General features: G+C 37.4%; 1 pseudogene; it reads left to right on the forward strand.

Moving 5' to 3' along the window:
• Positions 1 to 3,118: 3,118 nt before the first annotated feature.
• LOC141620330 (small nucleolar RNA R71) lies at positions 3,119 to 3,217 on the forward strand (annotated as a pseudogene).
• Positions 3,218 to 23,608: the final 20,391 nt, after the last annotated feature.

A 23,608-nucleotide genomic window follows, 5' to 3' on the forward strand; every position in this document is an offset into this window, starting at 1 on the left:
TTTGCCCCATTTCGTCTACTTTCGTATTTTTATGTAATATTGCAGATTTGTGCGGAAATGAGTAGATTTTGAGCTAAATCCGTCCCCGAGTACCTTGCATTGCATTTGCTTGCATTGCATTTGACGTGAAGTATTTACTCAAGGAACGAGCTTGGTGCGCATTTCGAGGCCCGAAAGACAAATCCACGAGAAGTTAGAAGTCAAGTATCAGCTACTTCAGTCGATCGACTGATGCCCATAATCGATCGACCAGACCACGAGTTCCAGTAGCTACTATTCAGCGAAGAGCAGTCGATCGACTGCCTTGCATAGTCGATCGACCAAGCCGCTAATTCTGACGTGAATCAAAAGATCGAGAAGTTGGAAGCCCATTATACACTAGGTTTAGGAATAAGAGTTGCGTACTTTTCCTTTATAACGTAACCTAGTTTACAGAAGTTATCATCCAGTTTTGATACATCCAGTTTTATACATTCAGTTTTCATTCGGTTTTTAGTTCAAGTTTTAGAATATCAAATTAGGGTTCTTAATATTGTTTGCTATTCAATACAATTTATATTCACATTCGGTTTCCGGATCTTTCTTCTGCAAATTCATTCGGTATTCCTCTGCTTATTTTCAGTTTCATTACTTTATTATCGTTCATAGTATAGAATTGTTAGTTAGTTTCCCGAAGCCATAATTATCGTTTTATGCTAGCCTTTTATTCCATTAATTTAAGCATGAATTCAGTAGTTAATTTCGTTAATTTCATTGTTGTTATCATTCCTAGTATGAGTAGCTAAATTAATTGTGCTAGGATGTAGGGGATCTGTAGGTTAGGCGGCATAGAATTATGTAGACCTGCAATCGCGTGTTGGTCGATCGACCGCCCTACCTGGTCGATCGACTGACCTCGTGAGTTTTTATTTCGTTTTAATTGTTTTAATTGTTATTTTTGACGAATCGAATGCATGCGACTAGTTGAATGCTTAGTATATGACTGACCCATTAGATCGAAAGATAGGGAAAGTTGTTAGACTACCAATTAAAATGACTAAACTATGCTAAGATCGAAAGATAGGTAAAGTTTAGTTTTTTAGTCACTTTTCAGGACGAAAGTCAGTATTAGTGATATTAGGGACTTGTGGCGAGATCGAAAGATGCTACTTGTGAAAGTGGACCGAGAGGACCTCTTATTTTCCCGTCTCACGTGATTGTTTTAGACTTACCTAGTTTGCTGCCGCCGAAACTATAGTGAACCGACCATCCTTGCACCCTTTTAATTCTTGATTTTATCCGTTTATTTAGTTTACTGTCTTTTATTACCTTTAGCTATAGACCAAATCAAATCAAAACCCCACATCATTGTTACCTTAAGACCGAAATTAAGACAACTAGAAATTACATCTGCCTCTCTGTGGTTCGACCCGACTGCCGCTAGCTATAGTTGTAGTTGGAATTATAAATTTATTTTTGACACCTCACGACGGGTATCATCCCACTTCAAGGGTGAGCTCTCCATGTTTCATGTCAATCACCGCTCCCGCGGTGTGTAAGAAAGGTTTTCCTAAAATGATAGGAATGTTGGAGTCTTCCTCCATATCAACAATAACAAAGTCCACCGGGATGAAGAACTTGCCAATTCTTACCGGCACATGTTCCCATACCCCTAAAAGTTTCTTCGTTGATCGATCCGCCATTTGAAGTGTGATATTAGTGCACTTATGCTCTCCTATTCCTAACCTCTTGCACACCGAATATGGCATGACACTCACACTTGCCCCAAGGTCACATAGAGCTTTGTTGATTATGGTGTCGCCAATGGTACATGGAATAGAGAAGCTTCCCGGATCCTTTAGTTTTTTAGGTGAACTTCCTTGTAGGATGGCACTACTCACCTTAGGGAAAGCAATAGTCTCAAGTTTCCGGATGGATTTCTTCTTTGTAAGAATATCTTTCATGTATTTCGCATAGGCCGGAACGTGATTGATTAATTCCGTAAATGGATTTGAGACTTCTAAGTTCTAGACAATCTCCATAAACTTTCCAAGTTTTTCATCAAACTTAGGCTTAGCTTGACGACTTGGAAATGGAAGCCGAATCACAATAGGCTCTTTCTCTTTAGCCTTCTCTTCATTCTCCTTTGAAACTTCTTGAGTGGTGATGGGTTCTTCTTCTTCTTTCTTAGAGTCTTCAACAACTCTTTCCTTGTCACTAGCATTCACAACATCTTCATCAACGGGCCTCTTCGGCCCTTCATACCTTGTACCACTCCTCAAATGGATGGCACTCACCGATTCTTATCTAGAGGGATTACCTTGAGGTGGTAATTTCCCCTTTTGTCTTTGTGAACTTGAAGATGCTAATTGAGACATTTGGGTCTCCAACATCTTTGTGTGAGCTAGTATGTTGTTAATGGTGATGTCTTTTGCTTGGCTATACTTTTGCATTTGAGTGAAAAATTCTTGTTGGTTCTTTTGCATTTGGAGGACCGATTTTTTAACATCAAAACCTTGGTCATTTGTTTGATTGTATGGAGTTTGGTTTTGATAACCTTGGTTTTGATTGAAAAAGGGTCTTTGATCTTGGTTTCTCATTGGAGGTGGGGTGTATGTTGTTTGAGGGTTTTGAACATTTTGGCTTTTGTATGAGAGGTTGGGATGGAATTTGGTGTTTTCATTGTAATAGTTGGAATAAGGGGTACCACTCTTGTATGCTTGCAAAGCATTCACTTGTTCCCCTACATTCACTTTGGTCATGTCCCAAAGTTCCACAACTCTCACATACTCCACTTGGAATTGATGAAGATGCCACCATAGCATTAACATGTTGCTTAGGTGATTTGGAGGCTTCTTCAAGCTTAGCCATAACCTTCTCAAACTTCAAATTAATGGTATCAATATGAGCACTAAGTTGAGCACCCAATTGAGTAATAGAGTCCACTTCATGCTTTCCTCCTATAGTAGCCTTCCGAGGTCTACTATATTGTGAGTTATGGACCTCCATTTCCTCAATCTTGTTCCATGTTTGATTATCATCAACTTCGGTAAACATACCATTTGATCCCATATTGAGAATGTTTCGGGAGTCTTCATATAGACCATTGCAAAATTGTTGTACAAGGAACCACTCGCTAAGTCCATGATGTGGACAAGATCGGCAAGTATCCTTGAATCTCTCCCATGCTTCATACAAAGATTCCTTATCCCTTTATTTGAACCCGGTGATTTGGGCTATCAACATGTTAGTCTTCTCCGGAGGATAGAATTTCTTGTAGAAAGCAAGTGTCAATTTCTTCCAAGAGTCAATACCAAGAGTAGTCTTATCAAGGCTCTTTAACCATTGTTTCGCGGAACCAATCAAAGAAAAAGGAAATAAGACCCATCGAATATGGTCTTGAGTCACTCCGGTTTGAGAAATCGCATCACAATAGTCACAAAAAGTCTCCATATGAGAATGAGGGTCTCCACTAGGCATCCCCCCAAATTGACTTCTCTCAACTAATTGTATAAATGCGGATTTTGCAATGAAATTACCGGTTAAGTGTTGTGGTATGGGAGTACCATTTGGTAGGTTCTCCTCGGTTGGTACGGAATGTGATGAAAATTTAGGCATTGTGGGTTGATTTTGTGGTTGGTTATGTGTTGGGTTATCCTCTCCTTCTCTTGCAAAAGGGTTGATGAACTCAATGTTATTTGGTTGAATGTCCACAATCTCACCAATACCTCTCAAAGTATTTCTAGCAAGTCGATCTACTATTGTAGGTCAAAGTTCTTTCAATTTCAAGATCAATGGGTAACAAGTTACCTTGTGATCTCCTAGACATGCAAAATATCAAACAACTTGAAAATAATTAGAACAAACCTTGAGGAGTTTGACTTCCCCAATGTAGAGAAAGACACAACTAAAGACAATCAAAAAAAATCAAATCAAGTTAACGCCGTCCCCGGCAACGACGCCATTTTTGGTCGGTGTATGGATTTTGGTTACTTGTCGTTAAGAGTTACCTAGACCAAAATAATATTTATAACTTCATAAACTACTCTACTTTTAGCAAAGAGGTAAGTAAAGGTCGGATCCCAAGGGACGGGTATTGATGTAGGATTTTCGATTGCAAATGGTTGTGTCTAAGGGTGTCACAATTTGGGTTGAGGTAGGAGATAAACTAGACTAAATAACAATGCAAACAAAATAATGAAAGCAAGCAAGATGATTAAAATGAGATGTAAACAATTGATTAAAGGCACTAGGGTCTCATGGGTTCATATGGGATTCATGGGATTTGATCATACAAACATATTTTCTACTATATGCAAGCAATTATTGTTGTGATGGAATCGAGTTGGTGTATATCTTACAATCCCTAAGAATATTTGGATCCCGGACCCGAATCGATTAGATTGTACAACACCTACAAGTCGACTTAATCCTCCCTATCCAACTATATGCATGGTCTAATGATACTCGAGTTGGTTTATATCTTACAAGTCTCATTGAAAAGGTAAGTGATGGGTAAAAAATGCAAGGATTCATAGGCTCGCATTTCATCAAACATAACATGTGCATAAGTTGAAATCACAACAAGCAAGCAAATTAATTATGAAAACATATTAGATTAAGCATGAATCAATCCCCATGTTGGTTTCCCCTAATTCCTCCTTAACCCTAGTTAAGGAAACTACTCACTCATTATCAAGTTTAACATGCTAACAAGGTTGTCAATCATACTAGCAAGGCAAAACATGATGAACAAATGAAGATGATTAACAATAATTAAAAAGGATTAAGAGAGAATTATACCTATAAAGATGATTCCAAATAATAAAGCAAAGAATAATAGAAGTACTTGATGATTGATGGAAGGTTGTCAATCCTCCAAATAAACCCAAATAATCTTCTAATTACCCAAAACAAATGATGAACAATAGAGAAATTAAAAAATGATTAAGAAATGAGATTTGTATTAATGCTAAATTAAGAATTGATTACAAGATTAAGAGAGTATTAAGACTTGATTAAGATAAGATTAAGATCTATTAAGATGACATGCTAATCTAGGTAGTACAATGGGGTATTTATACTAGAGATTAGGTACAAAGATTAGGGTTACTAAGGGCTTAAATGACTATTACGACCCTTAAGAAATGTTGAGGAAGTGCTCCTCTCCAAGGAGATGCTCATCTCCGTTTTGGTGGTCTCCAAGGAATATGCTCGTCCCGAGCGTCTAGGCAGCAGGGACGATTGGTTCTGCATGGGGATCCGAGCGGATTGAAGGAGGGACGCTCGGATCATTTGGCCTCAAGACGAGCGTCTTGGCATCGGGACGCTTGGATTGTAGCAGGGAGACGCTCGGATTCCTTGTCAGTCACTTCTCTTCTTTTCTTTCCTCAACAATCCTCGGGGATCTTGTTGGAGATGCAAGGATCCTTTCATCATTGCCCAAGCTACTTTATTTTATACATAGGCCTTCTAGCATTGTCTTCCCTTTGATGCTTGGTCATTGAAATTGATCAATTTAGCTCCATTTTGCCATGAAAATGCAAGGTTTGCACTCCTTTCCTACCAAGGCAACAAAACCTCAAAGAATATGCAAAACGGGAAACTAAAGATAGTAAATGACCCAATTATGCACTAAAAAGGATAGGAACGAGGCTAATTCGGGGACTAAATATGCTTAAATATGAGTCACATCATTAAGTCTTGGCTAGTTCCTCAAAACATTACTGAAGTAGGGGGTTTCCATGGCCTTGCTTCCTTTTACAGGAGATTCATCAAGAATTTTAGTGCCATTACTGCTCCCGTCACTGAATGCACGAAGAAAGGAGAGTTTAAGTGGACTGAGAGTGCCCAACAGGCCTTCAGAAACATCAAGAAGCTGCTGTGTGGAGCACATGTCCTCAGATTACCTGATTTCAAATGTCTGTTCGAAGTTGAATGTGTTGGAGCTTGTGTCCTCCACAAATTAGTGTGATAACATTTGTAAATCTCTTACAGGTTCACAAGGGTATACTTCGTATTTTAATCAGTTGATTAACGATTACCTAATAACGGTTGGCTTGCTAGAAAGTTTGACGTTATTATCATACAGATGGCGGTGATCAACTGGTCCCTAAAGGTCACACCTATAGGATGTGTTTGAGAGATGTGGTTATAGAAATATAATCACATTGATGCCTTATATGACTAAACAGTTAGTCAATGTGTTGATGAGACAATTATTTAATGAAGATTAAATAATATTAGTTGAGACGAATTAATCAATTAAGTAAATTGAATATAATAAGTTATATTTAATTAAATGTATTTAATGTTAGCTTGGACGAATTAATCTGTTAATTCGTAATTAAATGTAATCGGTTATATTTAATATCAACAAGATGAATGTGTCATAGTGGTAATAGTGAGGGTACTCAAACCAAGAGGTCATGGGTTCGATCCTCACTAGATGACAATTTACACGTTTTATACATTTTTGGAATAACCGAAAATAAGAGAAATAACTCTCCTAATTTCGGTATTTGGGCCGAATGATTAGAAAGAAAAATCTGCCCTAATCTACCTCATACACGGTTTAAGAGGGAGATGGGGTGATTTTTTCTAACCTAATTCATTCTAACTCATTTTCTTTGCCTCTCATCTAATTAAAAACACAAAAACCTAATTAATCAGTTAATTTTTGGTGGATCGATTCTAGCAAACAAGTTAAAGGCATTTCTCATATCGTCTTGGGTGCAACTAATAGGCGAATATCATTGCGATATTGTTCTTAGGCCGAATTTGCTAGGACCGAAGGTTGTTTCTTAATCCTTTATATTTTTGTTTATGCAATTTAATTTTATGACTAGTAATCATCACTTTAGTATTCGTTATAATCCTTGAATTTAAAGGGATGCATACAGATAAATCCCACAAGTGGTATCAGAGCCAAGGCCACGAATTTTAATTTTGATGATTCTCATAAAATTGTTTGTAAACTAATTAGGGTTTCGAAAAACAAAACCATTTACACGGCTGATTTTTTTTGCCGATTAAAAAAAAAAAATTTTTTTGCCTTGTGGTTTTGTTCTTGTTGTGATACGATTTTTCATTTTTTATTTTTCATATCATTGTTTTAATCAGTTAAAATTATCATATGAAGAATTTGTAGATGTTAGGTTTAATGAGGATTAAATCATAATGTAAATGAAAATCGTATCAAGTTGTTGATGACATAAAAATTGTTTGTGCTATATAGTTTTTAGCATATACGATTAATCATGCTTTATTAATTCATATGCTAAATCATGTTCTAATAGCAACTTTAAACATTTTCTTCATCGAATTTTTGTATTAGGGCTTTTTGCCGCAAAAGAAAAAAAAGTGACGGCTCGTTTTTAGGGTTTGCCGAAAGCATAAAAAAAAATTTCTGTTTTTTTTATGTTTGTTTTTTTTTTCTGAAATGTCGGAAAAGAAAAAAAATTAGAAAGGATTTTTTTTTTCTGTTTTTGCCTAATTGCCGAATTGAAAAAAAAAATTGGGCTGTGTTTTTTTTTATTCCAGCCGTGAGCAACTGGGAATTTTAAAAAAAAAAGTTTTTTTTTCTGTTTCCCCGTGTTTTGCCGAAACCAAAAAGAAAAAAAAAGGAGATTTTTCGATTTTGTTTGGTTTGTTTTGGCCTAGAATGATTATACATTAAATTTGCAATGTATGATAAATAATTGTGAAGCGGTTCATAATTCTTAGATACCTAATTATTTTAAAGCAGTTTAAAATATTGATGGATTAAATTCATATTACAAGTTTAATATGAATTAAGATTAAATTAATGTGATTAATTGAGGAATTGTCACTTAATTTGTTAATTTAAATAGGTGGTTTGGATAAATTAATCAACATAATTAAGGAATTGTGTCATGTATGTTTAATTTATTTTTAGTTGATGCATTTTAATTTTGTTGAATGAATTTATTTACGTATTTTTTTGCAATCGGTTGTAATTTGTAATACTTAGTGTGGCCTTAGTCAAATTATGTTTTCGTAATGAAGGAAACATAATTTTTATGTAATTATGAGATCTCGAATCTCCTTTATTTTTCCTTTAGTTTTGGGTTTTGAAATTAGAATGTAATAAATAGGTTTATTATGTAAATTTATTTATTGTAATTTTCAAAGAAGACTAAAGATGGAGATTGGAGCTCACTCCCGCTACATGGATCAAGATGGAACATCGAGACAAGCTTCTCGGGTCCAAGGATGGATTCCAAACTTGTATTTAATGTTCATTTTGATAGGATAGGCCACGCTAGGACTTTATTATTGCTTTTACGTTTTTCATTCCTATTGCTTTTCATTCACATGATAGTTTATGCATCATATTCCGCCTAAAATCAAACCACCTACTACTAAAATGCATGAAAATTGACTCATATAGGTTGTATGTTAGTTTTCATGGACATACAGATGTCACAGACTTATTAAGCCATCACCTTAGTTTATTCATTCTCGCATGCTAGATATTAGTTCACTTAAAATGAATTAAAATAAAGTTGATGGGATCTTCCTCGAAAACGGAAATTGAGATTAGTCTTTATAAGGGCAAACAACTATGAATCCCTTCTTCGTCGGTAGGCATAATATGACCCCTTCTACGTTGGGTAAGTAGTTGTGTTGACTTATTTTACCCAACATCATAGTCCGAAGAGTTTCTCGTGATTATGATGGACTAAAGATAGAATTTACAGAAATTTATCGACCAATAATTCTAACGGTAGAATTAGCTAAAAGGTTAGCTTATCAATTTACAGATAATTGAGTCTTGGGATCATTTATATAATTCTTGAGGAAGGTCAATTGTATAAATGTTTTGAGTCTTCGCGTTATAACAAAAAGAGTTTCATTAGACTTAAAAATATAAACGATGCACATGCTTATTATTTTTATTCTTCTTCTCATGATGTAGAACACGTTTATTTTGATAATACTGTTACAACAAAATGTCTGGAAATAACGCAATCCAAATGCCTAGTGCCACACTTGGACGCGAGTCCTGGCTGAAAATATTCATGGACCAAATGAATCAGTTCACACGTCTCAAAAACGACGGGTCCAACTTTGCGGATCGGGAGGCAAAGACTACGGAATGCTTGCCATTGCGACGGTAAGCTCGGTACCTAATCGAGCCAATACCGTAAACCCAGGCCCCAATGCGAGAGTCAACGAGTCATTCGCTTATAGTGACTTCGTTATGGAAGCGGGTGCGATAAAGAACGTACTCATCTTTGCAATGGAAACCAATTTGCAGAGACGCTTCATTGCCCAAGGTGCGAACAAGATTTTCACCACGCTCACTAACGAGTTCTCAAAAGCACCGAGAATCGTTAAATATGAGCATACCTGTCACTTCTTTGATGCGAAATTCCATAAGGGCCAACTGGTTAGCCCACACATTCTTCACATGATTGAGAATGTCGAGAAGCTGGAGGCACTTGATTGTAAAATCAGTGAGAGCATTGTCATAGACCGAATGCTTCATTCTCTTCACGATGGTTTTGCCCTTTTCAGGGCGAACTACTACATGAATGACTTGAAAAAGAGTCCTCATGAGCTACACTCCCTTCTCTTACAGACCGAGAAGGATATGAAATTGAGTGGGAGCATGAAGCAGGATGTTCTCACGATTTCCAACAAGGGTAAACGTAAGGGCAAGGCTCATGGCGACCTAGCTGTAGGTAATCCAAAGTTTAAAAAGCCAGGAAACGGTAAGAGTGGGCTCGGTGAGACTAGTGGCTCACAGGGCAAGGCAAAGAGCAAGGGCGGTGACATAGAGTGCCACCATTGTCACAAGACTGGACATTGGAGGAGGAACTGTCCCGTCTACCGTGAGGACATCAAAGCGAGCCGCGTCGTTCTGTTGGTATGTCATCTTATATTCATATGATTGAGATTAACCATGCAAGTTTCGGAACTTGGGTACTTGATACTGGTTGTGGTTCTCATCTGTGTAATCATTTGCAGGGCCTAAAGAACATCATACCTCTCGAAAAAGGTGATGTGGACCCGCGAGTCGGGAATGGAGCACGAGTTGCTGCTATCTCGAAGGGAACATATGTAATCCAACTCCCTAGTGGTTTTGAGTTATTTTTAAATAACTGTTACTATGTACCCAGTTTGTCTAAGAACATTATTTCTGTTTCCGTACTTGCTAAAGACGGTTTTGCATTTTCAATAAAGGATAATAGCTGTATTTTCTCTTTCAATGAAATGATTTATGGTAAAGCAGTTTCCATGAATGGAATTTACATCTTAGATCAAACCACGGAAGTATTACACATGAATAATAAGAAGTTAAAGGTTGGTGACAAAGATCAAACCTATCTATGGCATTGTCGAATGGGACACATAAATGAGAAACGCGTAAAGAAACTCGTCGATAATGGGACTATTCCCACATTCGAATTTTCTACATATGGCACGTGTTAATCATGTCTCATTGGCAAAATGACTCGAATTTCCTTCAAAGGTGTTGGAATGCGCGCTAGTGACCTATTAGGACTCATACATACTGATGTTTGTGGACCTATGTCAATTACCGCTAGAGATGGCTATAGATATTTTATCACTTTCACGGACGATTTGAGTAGATACGGATATGTCTACTTAATGAAGCAAAAAAGTGAGTCCTTTGAGAAATTCAAGGAATACCGAACAGGTGCAAACCAACTGGGTAGAAAGGTTAAAGCACTCCGTTCAGATCGGGGTGGCGAATATCTTTCAAATGAGTTTGATCAACACCTTAAAGACTGTGGAATCGTTGTACTGTTAACGCCACCTGGAACACCTCAATTAAATGGTGTGTCCGAACGGAGAAATCGAACCTTACTTGATATGGTTCGATCCATGATGAGTCACACGGTAGTGCCTGATTCATTATGGGGTTTTGCTCTTTTGTCAGCTGTTCTTATACTTAACCGAAGTCCGACTAAAGCTGTCGACAAGACTTCATATGAAATGTGGAAGGGAACGGTCCCCAACTTGTCCTTTATTCGGGTTTGGGGTTGCGAGGCTTATGTCAAGTGGAGACACGAGGATAAGCTCGGCCCGCGATCGGTCAAGACATACTTTATAGGTTATCCAAAAGGAACATTTGGTCATTACTTCTATTCTCCTACCGAACATCGAGTTTTTGTTGCGGCTAGTGCGACGTTCTTAGAGAAAGAATTTCTCGAGAACAAGACGAGTAATAGAACCTTCGAGCTGTCGGAGATTCCAAACCAACAACCGAGGAACGATGGAGGAACTTGTTCCTCCAACGATGATACGGTTAATATTCTGAGGAACCTATGAGGTCGGGCATCTCTCATCCTCCTGGACAGATACATTGGTATGGTCGAGGAGAATGACGTTTTACTCCTAGAGAGTAATGAACCCGTTACCTATAAAGGTGATATGACCTGTTCCGACTCAAAGCTATGGCTCGAAGCCATGCAATCCGAGATGGACTCCATGTATGAGAATGACGTATGGGATCTAGTGGATTTACCTAATAAGGTAAAACCTCTACATGCAAATGGCTTTACAAAATAAAGCGTTACGTAGACGCGCAAACCGAGATACCTATAAGGCACGACTAGTGGCAAAAGGTTTCACTCAAGTGCACGGATTGCATTATGATGAGATTTTTGCACCTGTAGTCATGCTACGTTCCATTCGGATAATCTTAGCGATTGCCGCTTTTCATGATTATGAAATTTGGCAAATGGATGTGAAAACCGCCTTCTTAAACGGTTATTTGGAGGAAGAGTTATACATGGTGCAACCCGAAGGTTTCATAGATCCAGAACATCCTAAGAAAGTATGCAAGCTTAAGCGTTCCATTTATGGACTTAAGCAAGCTTCTCGGAGTTGGAATCATCGTTTCGACCAGGTGATAAAAGAGTATGGTTTCACTCGATCGGTCGAAGAACCATGCTTATATATCAAGTCCAGTGGGAGCAAGATTGTATTCTTGATATTGTATGTCGATGACATACTCCTGATTGGGAATGACATTCCTCTCCTATCTTCGGTTAAAGAATGGTTGAAGAACCATTTCCAGATGAAAGATCTGGGTGAGGCACAACGCATTTTGGGAATCCATATCTACCGAGATAGATCACGACGGACGTTATCACTTAGTCAGGAGTCTTATTTGGATAAGATTCTTGAGAAGTTCAGCATGACCAACTCCAAGAAGGGGAACCTTCCAATGACGACTGGGATGCACTTGAGCAAGTCTCAGCCACCCACGACGCCTGAAGGGATTAAGCGCATGAGTCGTGTTCCTTATGCATCTGCAATAGGATCGATCATGTATGCCATGATATGCATACGTCCAGACGTGGCATATGCATTGAGTATGACGAGTCGGTACCAAAAGACTCCAGGTGAAACACACTGGATAGCTGTCAAAAACATCCTCAAGTACCTACGGAGGACTAAGGATTGGGTATTGACCTATGGAGGAGATACTAAGCTATGCGCAACCGGTTACGCAGATGCTAGCGTCCAAACGGATCGAGATGATTCAAAATCTCAGTCCGGGTTCGTCTTCACTCTTAATGGTGTTTGATCAGAAGAGTTCCAAACAGAGTGTTGTAGCAGATTCTACTACTGAATCCGAGTACTATGCCGCTTCGGAGGCAGCTAAGGAAGCGATATGGATGCGTCAATTCTTACAAGGACTTACGATAGTTCCTAGTTCGAATGACCCGATCACCATCTATTGTGATAATAGAGGTGCCATCTTCCAGGCTAAGGAGCCAAAGTCTAGCAACAAATCTAGACATGTACATCGGAAAGCTCACCTGATCCGTGATTACGTGGAGCAAGAGAAGATAGTGATAGACAAGATTGCGACGGATGATAACATCGCGGATCCTCTCACTAAACCGTTGAATTATGATAAGCATGTAGGGCACGTTATTTCCATGGGAATTAAACGTGTTCCTGAGTTGTAGTACTTAATTATGGATTTGATACATTATCTTTTTCATATACTATTTATAACTTCATCGTTTTATTATAATATTTTGTTTTTCATGTGGATTGTACTGACAACATTGAATGTCACAATGTGAACTGAATTACATTATATTTTTTTGGTCCGTAATCGCCCATGTGAGCTGATAACTCCGGCTATTATATTGTGCAGTCGATTGATGGTGGGTTCAACGAGCCATAAGTCAAACGGTTGACTGATCGATCACAGATGCGAGATTATAACGATACCTCGTAGGACAACTTTTTGTGACAACGTAATGGAGTCCTAAATGTTTAATAACATTCGGTGCCAGGTCGTGGATAGGACATCCATTGTGTTCCTAGAGTCGATTCTTTTGACTATCGACTGTCTCTTGAGATTAAGGCAATTTTTGGGTGACTTTGGTTTCTTTCTCATGGTCTGCCGTAACTGGAGGCTAAGTAGATTTTTTCTGGGTCATTTCATACTTGTGCTTACATCGCGGATTCGAGTTGAGGAAAATATCCAACCCTTATCGGTATAGTTATTTCTCGGGGCCACTCGAGGAGTTGTAACTGAAATGCATGGCCATGCTCGAATGTTGATTCGTTTATCAGTTAAGTTACTCTCTAGTCGGGGAAACCACTCTTGATGATGATCGCTTGTAAAATACGACCTTTGTGAATACGGATTTGCAAATTGTTTTACATTGAGTGGGAGAAATTTTAGGATATGAGAATCGGTTATCGCACATACACTTGTGAGGACAAGTGGGAGTTTGTTGGAGCTTGTGTCCTCCACAAATTAGTGTGATAACATTTGTAAATCTCTTACAGGTTCACAAGGGTATACTTCGTATTTTAATCAGTTGATTAACGATTACCTAATAACGGTTGGCTTGCTAGAAAGTTTGACGTTATTATCATACAGATGGCGGTGATCAACTGGTCCCTAAAGGTCACACCTATAGGATGTGTTTGAGAGATGTGGTTATAGAAATATAATCACATTGATGCCTTATATGACTAAACAGTTAGTCAATGTGTTGATGAGACAATTATTTAATGAAGATTAAATAATATTAGTTGAGACGAATTAATCACAATTCGTAAATTGAATATAATAAGTTATATTTAATTAAATGTATGTAATGTTAGCTTGGACGAATTAATCTGTTAATTCGTAATTAAATGTAATCGGTTATATTTAATATCAACAAGATGAATGTGCAATAGTGGTAATAGTGAGGGTACTCAAACCAAGAGGTCATGGGTTCGATCCTCACTAGATGACAATTTACACATTTTATACATTTTTGGAATAACCGAAAATAAGAGAAATAACTCTCCTAATTTCGGTATTTGGGCCGAATAATTAGAAAGAAAAATCTGCCCTAATCTACCTCATACACGGTTTAAGAGGGAGATGGGGTGATTTTTTCTAACCTAATTCATTCTAACTCATTTTCTTTGCCTCTCATCTAAAAACACAAAACCTAATTAATCAGTTAATTTTTGGTGGATCGATTCTAGCAAACAAGTTAAGGGCATTTCTCATATCGTCTTGGGTGCAACTAATAGGCGAATATCATTGCGATATTGTTCTTAGGCCGAATTTGCTAGGACTGAAGGTTGTTTCTTAACCCTTTATATTTTTGTTTATGCAATTTAATTTTATGACTAGTAATTATCACTTTAGTATTCGTTATAATCCTTGAACTTAAAGGGATGCATACAGATAAATCCCACAGAATGTGATGCCAAAGGTATGGGTATAGGAGTTGTTCTTATTCAGGAGAGGAAACATATGGCATATTTCAGTGAGAAGCTGAGTGGGGCCAAGCTGAGCTACTTCACTTATGACAAAGAGTTCTATGCTCTTGTCAGGGCTTTTATACATTGGAGCCAGTATCTCAAACCTAAATCATTTGTTCTGCACTCAGATCATGAAGCCTTAAAGAATATCAGTGGCCAGCACAAAATGAACCACATGCATGCTAAGTTGGTTGCCTTTTCATGCAAGAATAAAGAAGGCAAGCAAAACATTGTTGTCGATGCCCTATCAAGGAGTCATTCCATGCTGACAGTAATGAAACAAAAGGTGCTTGGCTTTGAATTCATGAAAGAACTGTACAAACATGATCCTGACTTCTATGAAGACTGACAAATTCAAAATGAGGGAACCTGGGTTCAGGGAACTAAGTTCTTGCTATAGAAAGGGTTCTTGTTCCATAGGAATAAGTTGTGTGTTCCAAGAGGCTCCTACAAGGATCTACTGATCAAAGAAGTCCACTCTAGTGGGCTAGGTGGACACTTTAGGGTCCATAAGATATTGGAAATATTACAGGACCTGTTTTATTGGCCTAAAATAATGGGGGGATGTTCAGGTAACCCTGAGGAGATGTTCTGTGTGCCAACAGGCCAAGAGTTCTTTCCAGGCTAGCCCCTACACTCCATTGCCAGTGCATAACAGGCCTTGGGGAGGATGTTAGTATGGATTTCATGGTGGCATTGCGTAGGAGCCAGAGGGGCAATGACTCTATAACGGTGGTTGTTGACAGGTTTAGCAAGATGGCTCATTTCATTGCTTGAAAGAAGACTGAGGATGCTGCAAATTGCTGAAATCTACCTGAAAGAGATAGTCAGGCTACATGGTGTTCCTAAAACCATTGTGTCTAGCAGGGATATGAAGTTTATGAGCTACTTCTGGAAAACCTTATGGAGGGTGCTAAACACTAGGTTGTTGTTTAGTACATCTCACCACCCTCAAACAGATGGCCAGACTGAGGTCAGAAACAAAACATTGGGAAGGATTCTGAGATACATTGTTAACAAGACCTTGAAAGATTGGGATTTGAAGCTACCTCAGGCTGAATTTACCTTCAACGAAGCACCCGCGTCTGCAACTGGTCACGGTCTATTTAAGGTGGTATATGGGGTCAATCTCTTAATGCCCTTAGATCTATCAAGTGTGCCCAAGGAAGAAATGAACTATGATGCAAAGAAACAGGCATAACAGATGCTAAAGCTGCATGCTTTAGTCAGGAGGCAGATTGAGAAGGCTAATGAATCCTATCGGAAACAGGCCAGGGTCCTAAAGAAGAAGAAGGAATTTGTGCCAGGGGATTTAGTCTGGATCCACCTCATAAAGGAAAGATTCCCAGGCAAGAGGAAGAGCAAGCTAATGCCAAGAGCTGATGGTCCATTTGAGGTCATTGAGAAGGTTAGTCAAAATGCTTACAAGATTGACCTTCCTGGTGACTATGGTGTGCATGGGACATTCAATATTGGGGATCTAAGCCCATACAATGAAGAGTTAGAGGATGAATAACAACTAGGATTGAGGTCAAGTTATTTTCAACCAGGGGAGCATGCGGCAGGAGCTGACGTACAGGGTTCAGTTGATTCTAGTCCAAGCTCCGACCAGGGCCAACCAAGTTCTAGTTCAGGCAATGCTCAGGCTTTCAGGAGGATGATAAGGTCCAGCTATCAGCTGCCTACCTGTCCAGCTAATAGAACCCTCAACTAAGCTCCCAGTGACTGAAATCCAGGGTTAATCTAGCCTAGTTAGTTCTGTAATAGCAGCCAAATAACAAGCAGAAGGCAGATGAGAGGTAGAAGAAATGTCACTATCACATTTCCTTAACTATTCAGACAAAGGCTAAAGTAAAGAGCTCGAAGTATTTGGGAATGCAGGTTTGCCCAACATCTTTTTGCAAAACAACAAAGACCATTAAAGTTTTTGAAACTCTAAAAAGAGCACCACCACAAACCTGCACCAGAACACGACAAAGGGGACTGACATTCACATGTTTCACCTCTGATTTTACCTTAGTTTTAGTTGTCTGCCTTTGTAATATATCTATTTTATATTATATGTTTCTTAGATGGACTTGTAGCCCTTGGTCAATCGTACTCAGAACTGTAACCTAAACCTAGCCTATATAACGACCAAGCTTCTAATGAATTCAACAGACTTTTGATGAATGAAAATTAAACCTTGAGAATTCTCTCAACTTTCGAACTTGTGCATTGTTGTAGTTTGAGTCCAGGCCTGTTAACTAACTTGTGCTTTGCTGTAGTTAGTTGAACAAAGCATGTTGGCAAAATTGAGTCAATCCTGTGCATTGCTATGGATTCATTCAGTGGTGTTATTTTCTAGTTTGAATCTTAATCCCGTGTCTTGTTGTGGATTTGAATCTTAAATTTGTCAAATTATTATCTTAAGTATCATGTGCCTTGCTCTGGAGCTTGAGGTTATAATTATATCCAGCTACCAGTCCAAAAATCCAAAGAGTAATTCAGTTCAGTCCGTTTCTTCCTTGGAAAAGTGACTGTCCTAGGGTATTACACTGCAATTTCAAAAACCTCTTATTTTTTGGAAATGTAAGTCTCGAATAAATTTGGTTGATGAATGTACGGAGAAACACCATTTCAAATCGTATTTCAAATTGTCATCAATTAATTTGAAGTATCGGGGAATTTCAATTCATTTCCAAACTTGTCTTGATTCTCATTATTTTCATATTCGACATCTTGTTTTTGTGAATCGATTTTGTAGCATGTAGAGGTCTACAAGAAACGCCTGCAACACCCTTGGGAGGCAAGTCCGCGAGGAACCGGAAACTTCATCCGCCATTGTAGCTCTGGGATTCCCGGGTATCGAGTTCGATAGTGAGGTCCAAATAAACACCTTTCTTATGTTAGCAGGGAGACGTATGACCCCCACCCGGTGTGTGTTAACCGAGGCATTGAGGGCGTTGGGTATAGAGGAGGAAGTGCATGGTATCATTGACATACTCAGGTTTAAGGGACTATACAATTTGGATGAGATTAGCTACCGTAATCTTACCCAAGAATTCTTGAGTTTTTTTAGCTACAACCAAGGGGACCATTCGTTGAGGTTTAGGCTCAAAAACACTACCTTCCACTTGTCCAGTGACGCCTTCGCGAGCCGTTTGTGAGTGGGTATGAGGGACGGTGGTTGTCATGATAACGTGACCAAAAGTATGAAAGCCACTAGGTACTTTGATCTGTATACGGGCAACTCTAACACCGTGGTGAGTGCCATGAAGAGTAGTGATGTGAAACACCCGATTTTGAGGATCTTCTTGAGGCTTATGACCCACTAACTTTATGGGAGGAAAGATGTGACTAAGCTAAACTCAACAGAGGTCTTGCTTTTGAGTTCATACTTGAACCTCTATCAAGAGGAACCTGTTAGATTTATATATCTCATAAATTTACATATTCATATATGAAATGATTTATTTAGTCATAAAATGAAAGCTAGATCTTATGCATGCAAACATAAATAAGATAAGAGAAGAAATCGTCACTTCTTACTATTGATGTTTCGAATTAAAGGGCACAAGTAAGATCTCCTTCTTACTTGTTCTTGAGCTTCCTTATAATGGATGAACAAGGATCCAAAATAGAATCCCTCCCAAAAGTGAATACCCAAGGTAACCTCTTAAAAACTAATATTATTTGATCTAAAACAATATTAATCTTACTAAAATGACCCAAAATATAAATTTTGTTCTCTTGTTTTTCGGCCAAGAGAGGTAGGATTTTGGAGATTTTATTTCTCTAATTTTTCATAAGAATAGAGAGAATATTTCTTTTTCTTACACTAGAGAAAGAGTTGAAGAAGTGAATGAATAATTGTGGAGGAAAAACACTCTAAATTTCCCCTTGGTAAAACCGGTGGTGAGATGGAAGGGTGCCCTATGCATGGGCTTGTTTATCTACCCAAGAAGATAGGCATGCAAGGCTAGTCCTTAGGGTTAATAATCATGTTCCTATTTAAAATAAAAACACAATATTAATCCTCATACTCTCTCCATTTTTGGCACCTATAAGATAATATGGGTTCCATTTTATCTTTGTCAATTTATCAATTTTGTCACAATGTCACATGTAACATGTTACATGTTTATGTCTCACATTTAGGTATTTTTAATCACATTAAAAATCAACATACTAATAAAAATATGTCATATACAAAATTGACTAGTAATTCGTAATTACTTGTACCAAAATGGTTTATTGAATTATAAATCACGACGTCTTGTATTTATAATAAATTATTCATTCAATTTCAATTGTTTCGTAAACAATAATTTCATCTAAGTAATAAAACAATTTGATTACTTAGACCGTATCTTATTTAATCGAATTACAACAAGACACGTCAATAATACTCACAAAATCGTCCGTCAATTTTAAGCAATTTAATTAACCTGTATCGACGTACGATCAATTAAATATTCAATTAAGAGTGTCACCCTTTAGGTATGACTTAAGGGGATCAACTGATCACCACCGTCGCACGACAGTAATGTCAAACTCTAGTCAGCCAATCATTACCGATATGTGTGGACCAGTTGACTGTAAATAATTACATCCCACATGTACTCTTAAAATGAGATTTAAACATGTGATCATTATGATCAACAGTTGTGATCGGATTATTGTCGGAGGACGGATGTTCAAACAATCTCCCACTTGTCCTCGACAAGTGTGCGTCACCAATTCTCTTGTCCTATTACTATCTCCCACTCAATGCAAGGTGTCTTTCAGGTCGTACTTGCAAGTGATCATATCGAGAGTGGTTTCCTCGATCTGGAGAATAACTGATTGACCGGAGTTATCTACCATAGATACCTTCCGAGCGTGGCCACGCATTTCCACTTCATTACTCCTCGAGTGGCCCTGAGATATTGTTATAACCTTGACAAGAGGTGGACAATTCCTATCACACTTATTCCCTTTGACTAGCCACAGCCATCATAACCCAAAATATGCCCATTTGACCCCATTTACGAAGGTCGTAGTAACATAAATCAAAGTTAATCTGAAACGGTGCCACCTTAGGCGAACAGTCTTTAGTCAAAAGAATCGACTCATTAGAATACTATAGTAGCTCTCGCCACGATCAGGCTATATAAATTTGCCAGAACTCTATAAGCGGTCATAAGGCCCGACAAAGTGTTCCTAACAGTCTGCCTATGTGATCGACTAGTCATCTCATATAACTCTATGGCACTTGAACTTGCCGTCAATCGCATCACACTCTAGTCACTTCGAGACGTCACCTCATACAAGTGACTATGGGCAAATACCATGTTAATCCGAGTTCACTTTAATGGGGTTCAATATTGTCTCTACAACCTGTTTGGATGTAACAAGGTATAAAAGGAGTTTTTAGATTTTAAAAACTCGAACGACAAATGTGATTATCACATATGAATAGTCAATACCAGATTACTACTTCATAATTTTATAATCAATTTTCATCTTATATGTAGTTGTTCATCTAAATGACATATGACATGACTCATCACGTTAAGCCTATTAGAAGGCTTTGGTTAGTAGGTTTTATCAACTTCTTGTACCTTACTCAACCTTACTACATTCTCGTTTTCCTTTGTAATGTATACATTTGCATTACAAAACTTTCTGAGTACGTGTCTAGATCCAATCTAGACATAGGCTTTCTTTCCTTAAAATAGCTCCCACTGTTTTTACAGTGTGCGGGACTCATCCCTCTTGCACATCCCATGATTGCAAGTGTACTCAATTTCCGTTGTAAATATTTCTCATTGTTCTTTATTGCCTAGAACGATTCTAGCAAATCTATTTCTTAAATAACATAGCCACAATGGTTCCTTAACCATCTTCACGTGTTTTGAATACGTGTTTTTTTTTTCTTTGTCCGAAACCTTACGCAATCTCAATTGTCATTCGTGTAACACCCTTACACAAATTAGTTAATTGCATCAAAAACACTTAACTTTCCATCCTTAATGCTTCCTCAAGCACTTAAGAATAATCCATATGGCTACTTGGTAACTATTACTTGAAATCGATTTTGAAACAATCCATCATACTCAAAGTATATGAAGTGTTGTACATTATTACTCATTTAATTGATCCGGCAGCGGAAGCAAATGGAATCAATCAAATATGTTCAACTCGATTGAACAAATCATGAATCTTATCAACATAAGACTTCTTATTTGACGCTAATATCATGTAGATTTATCTCCATAAATCCGGATATTAAAGATGTATTATAATACTCTATAAGTGTCAAATCATTCCCAATGATCAATATGTCATCCACATATAAGACTAATTAAAATTTCCGTAACTCCCACTAAACTCCATGTATGAACACAACTTCTCGACTTATCGAGAAAAGTTTTATAACATGATCAAAATGTTGATTCCAACTCATTGATGTCCTACTTAAGACTCTCTCTTAAGTTTCACATTATCTTAGGATGGCAAGAATCTACAAAACTCAAGACATGTATTGAATACATTCCTTCTAATTGAAGAAGTGGGTTTTAGATTCACTCGCTATATATATCTCATAATGAAACACAATCCCTAAGAAAATCCAAATAGACTTAAGCATTTCAACTAGTGCAAAACCCTTTGCAACCAATCAAGCTTTGATATCTAACAATTCACTTGGAATTTATTTCGGATTTTCATGGCTCTAAACCTTGTATTGAGTTGTGACTTAAACACTGTCATGTAAGTCATATGTTCATTACTTTCCAGAAGTAATCAACTTGAATCAAACAATTTCCTTGTAAGTTGCAAGCTTTTTTACTTTTAAAAGTAACACTAATTCATCATCTTCAACAAGTGATGACTTTAACCTCCTAGGTTTGGAAGAAACAATGTCTTACACAAAACGTCTCATGTAGCCAAGAAAGACCAGTTTCTTGCGACATAACATTCTTTGTGGCTCTTGAATAATTTCTCCCACTCTGTCTTCTAGAAATAAACTTGTATTCTAGAAAGATAGCTTCACGAGCCACAAACCCGTTGTACTCGTGATTATAGTAAGGAAAAATGAGCATTTGTTTCTTTTGAAAAACTTACAAACATGGTACCTTACCATTTCATATCTCATATGATTCGTTTTAGATTTAGTGGAAAAATAATTTAGACAAAATGATAAAATCCCCAAAAAAGGATCAAGTAGCTCAAAGTAACTTGATTGAAGTCCAAACCATATCGAATAGCGTTTGATTTCTTTATCCAACCACACATTATCCCATAATGCGTGCTAAGAGAGATTAATTTGTGATACTATATCACATTTCCTTTGGCTTATATCAAAGTCTTTACTTTGATAATCCCATCACGACTAAATCGTGATTCTTTGAACTCTTTGAACTTCTTCAAAGATTTCTCTATCTACCTTATTAAGTGAACAGATTAGCATCAACTTAAATCGTTGGTAAAAGAAAATGATCAACCTATTTTGGATCAATGATTTACAACCTCGATATCCTTTTCAACCAAAAGGTACGAGACATCTTGCTTTGAATACAAGATACGCATATACCATAAGATTAACAATCTAATGGTTTCAAGAGTAATCGATAATCCCCAGGGGAATTCTCTTATCTGGATTGGTAGGAGACATTGGTCACAGGTGCAAAAAGACGTTTGCTTAGCAGTCTTTATGGCTGTTCATTACATGGTGTGGCAACAACGTAATTCTGCCAGATTAGAAGGTGCTGTGGTTCGACCTACTGTTGTGTTTACTCATTGCAAAAATCTGATGAAAATCAGGCTTAGAAGTCAATTCAGTAAGGTTGTAAGAGCTAGTGATAGGGATTGGATCAATTGTATTCTGAACTAAGTTATGTTGTATCTTGTATCCTTGGTTTGAGCTTAATGAGATTACTTACATTTCACCCAAAAAAAAAAGAGTACTCGATAACTCTTTGCGTTCATCATTCCAGAATTTAAGGTTTAATCTTGGGTTACCAATTTGAGTCTTGCATCATCTACGTGATGTATCATTCTAGTTTGGTTTAGAATATGTTCACCTTGATAATGGGCTAGCCATACATCAAATCGTGGTGTATAGGGTCACAAAATTGAAACCTCTTTTGTATCTTAACAAAATTATATTCTTATTTAGGGTCCATGTACTTAATATTCCTATTTAAGGTACAACTTTAAACCCAAAACTAGATTTAGTACACAATGACTCTATCTCTCGACATTATTTGATGCTAGTCGTCATATTCTAATCATCCTATGTATCGCATACAATGATGAAAACCACCATCAGTTTCTAATATTGACGAAATAGTATTAGCAAAATTTATGTCAATCAAATAAACATTTAAAGAAGAAGGTCCCATTAGATGTCCCACAACTAACTTGTTGATTCTTCAATAATTTGGGGTAGTTTTCTTTCTAGCGTCCAACAATTAAGATAATGGAAACTTTATCGGTCGGGATTGATAGGTTTAGTATCGTTATTCTCAATAACTTTACTTTTAACATTACCTTGTATCAATTCCATTCTATTTTTACTTCTTTAAACCTCATCCTTTTCTTAATGGTTTAAGAGAATGCTCCCACTCATTTCAATGAGTCTTTGATAAGAGAAGCAAAATTGAAATTCATGAAGACTACTCTTCATTTCATTCGTTTAGTCTTAAAACTTTCATTGAAGTGGTTGCGGTATTTTGGTCAATTTTTATTTCCTACAAATCTAGTTACCAAAATGATTTAACGTTTCAAAGTACTTAACTCAATTAAGCATAGGAGAAACAATTCATTGTTAAGTAGATATATTAGTCTAAAATCAAAAACCCTTTTGATC

This window comes from Silene latifolia, chromosome 1 (genome assembly GCF_048544455.1).
Source record: "Silene latifolia isolate original U9 population chromosome 1, ASM4854445v1, whole genome shotgun sequence".
NCBI classification, from domain to species: domain Eukaryota; kingdom Viridiplantae; phylum Streptophyta; class Magnoliopsida; order Caryophyllales; family Caryophyllaceae; genus Silene; species Silene latifolia.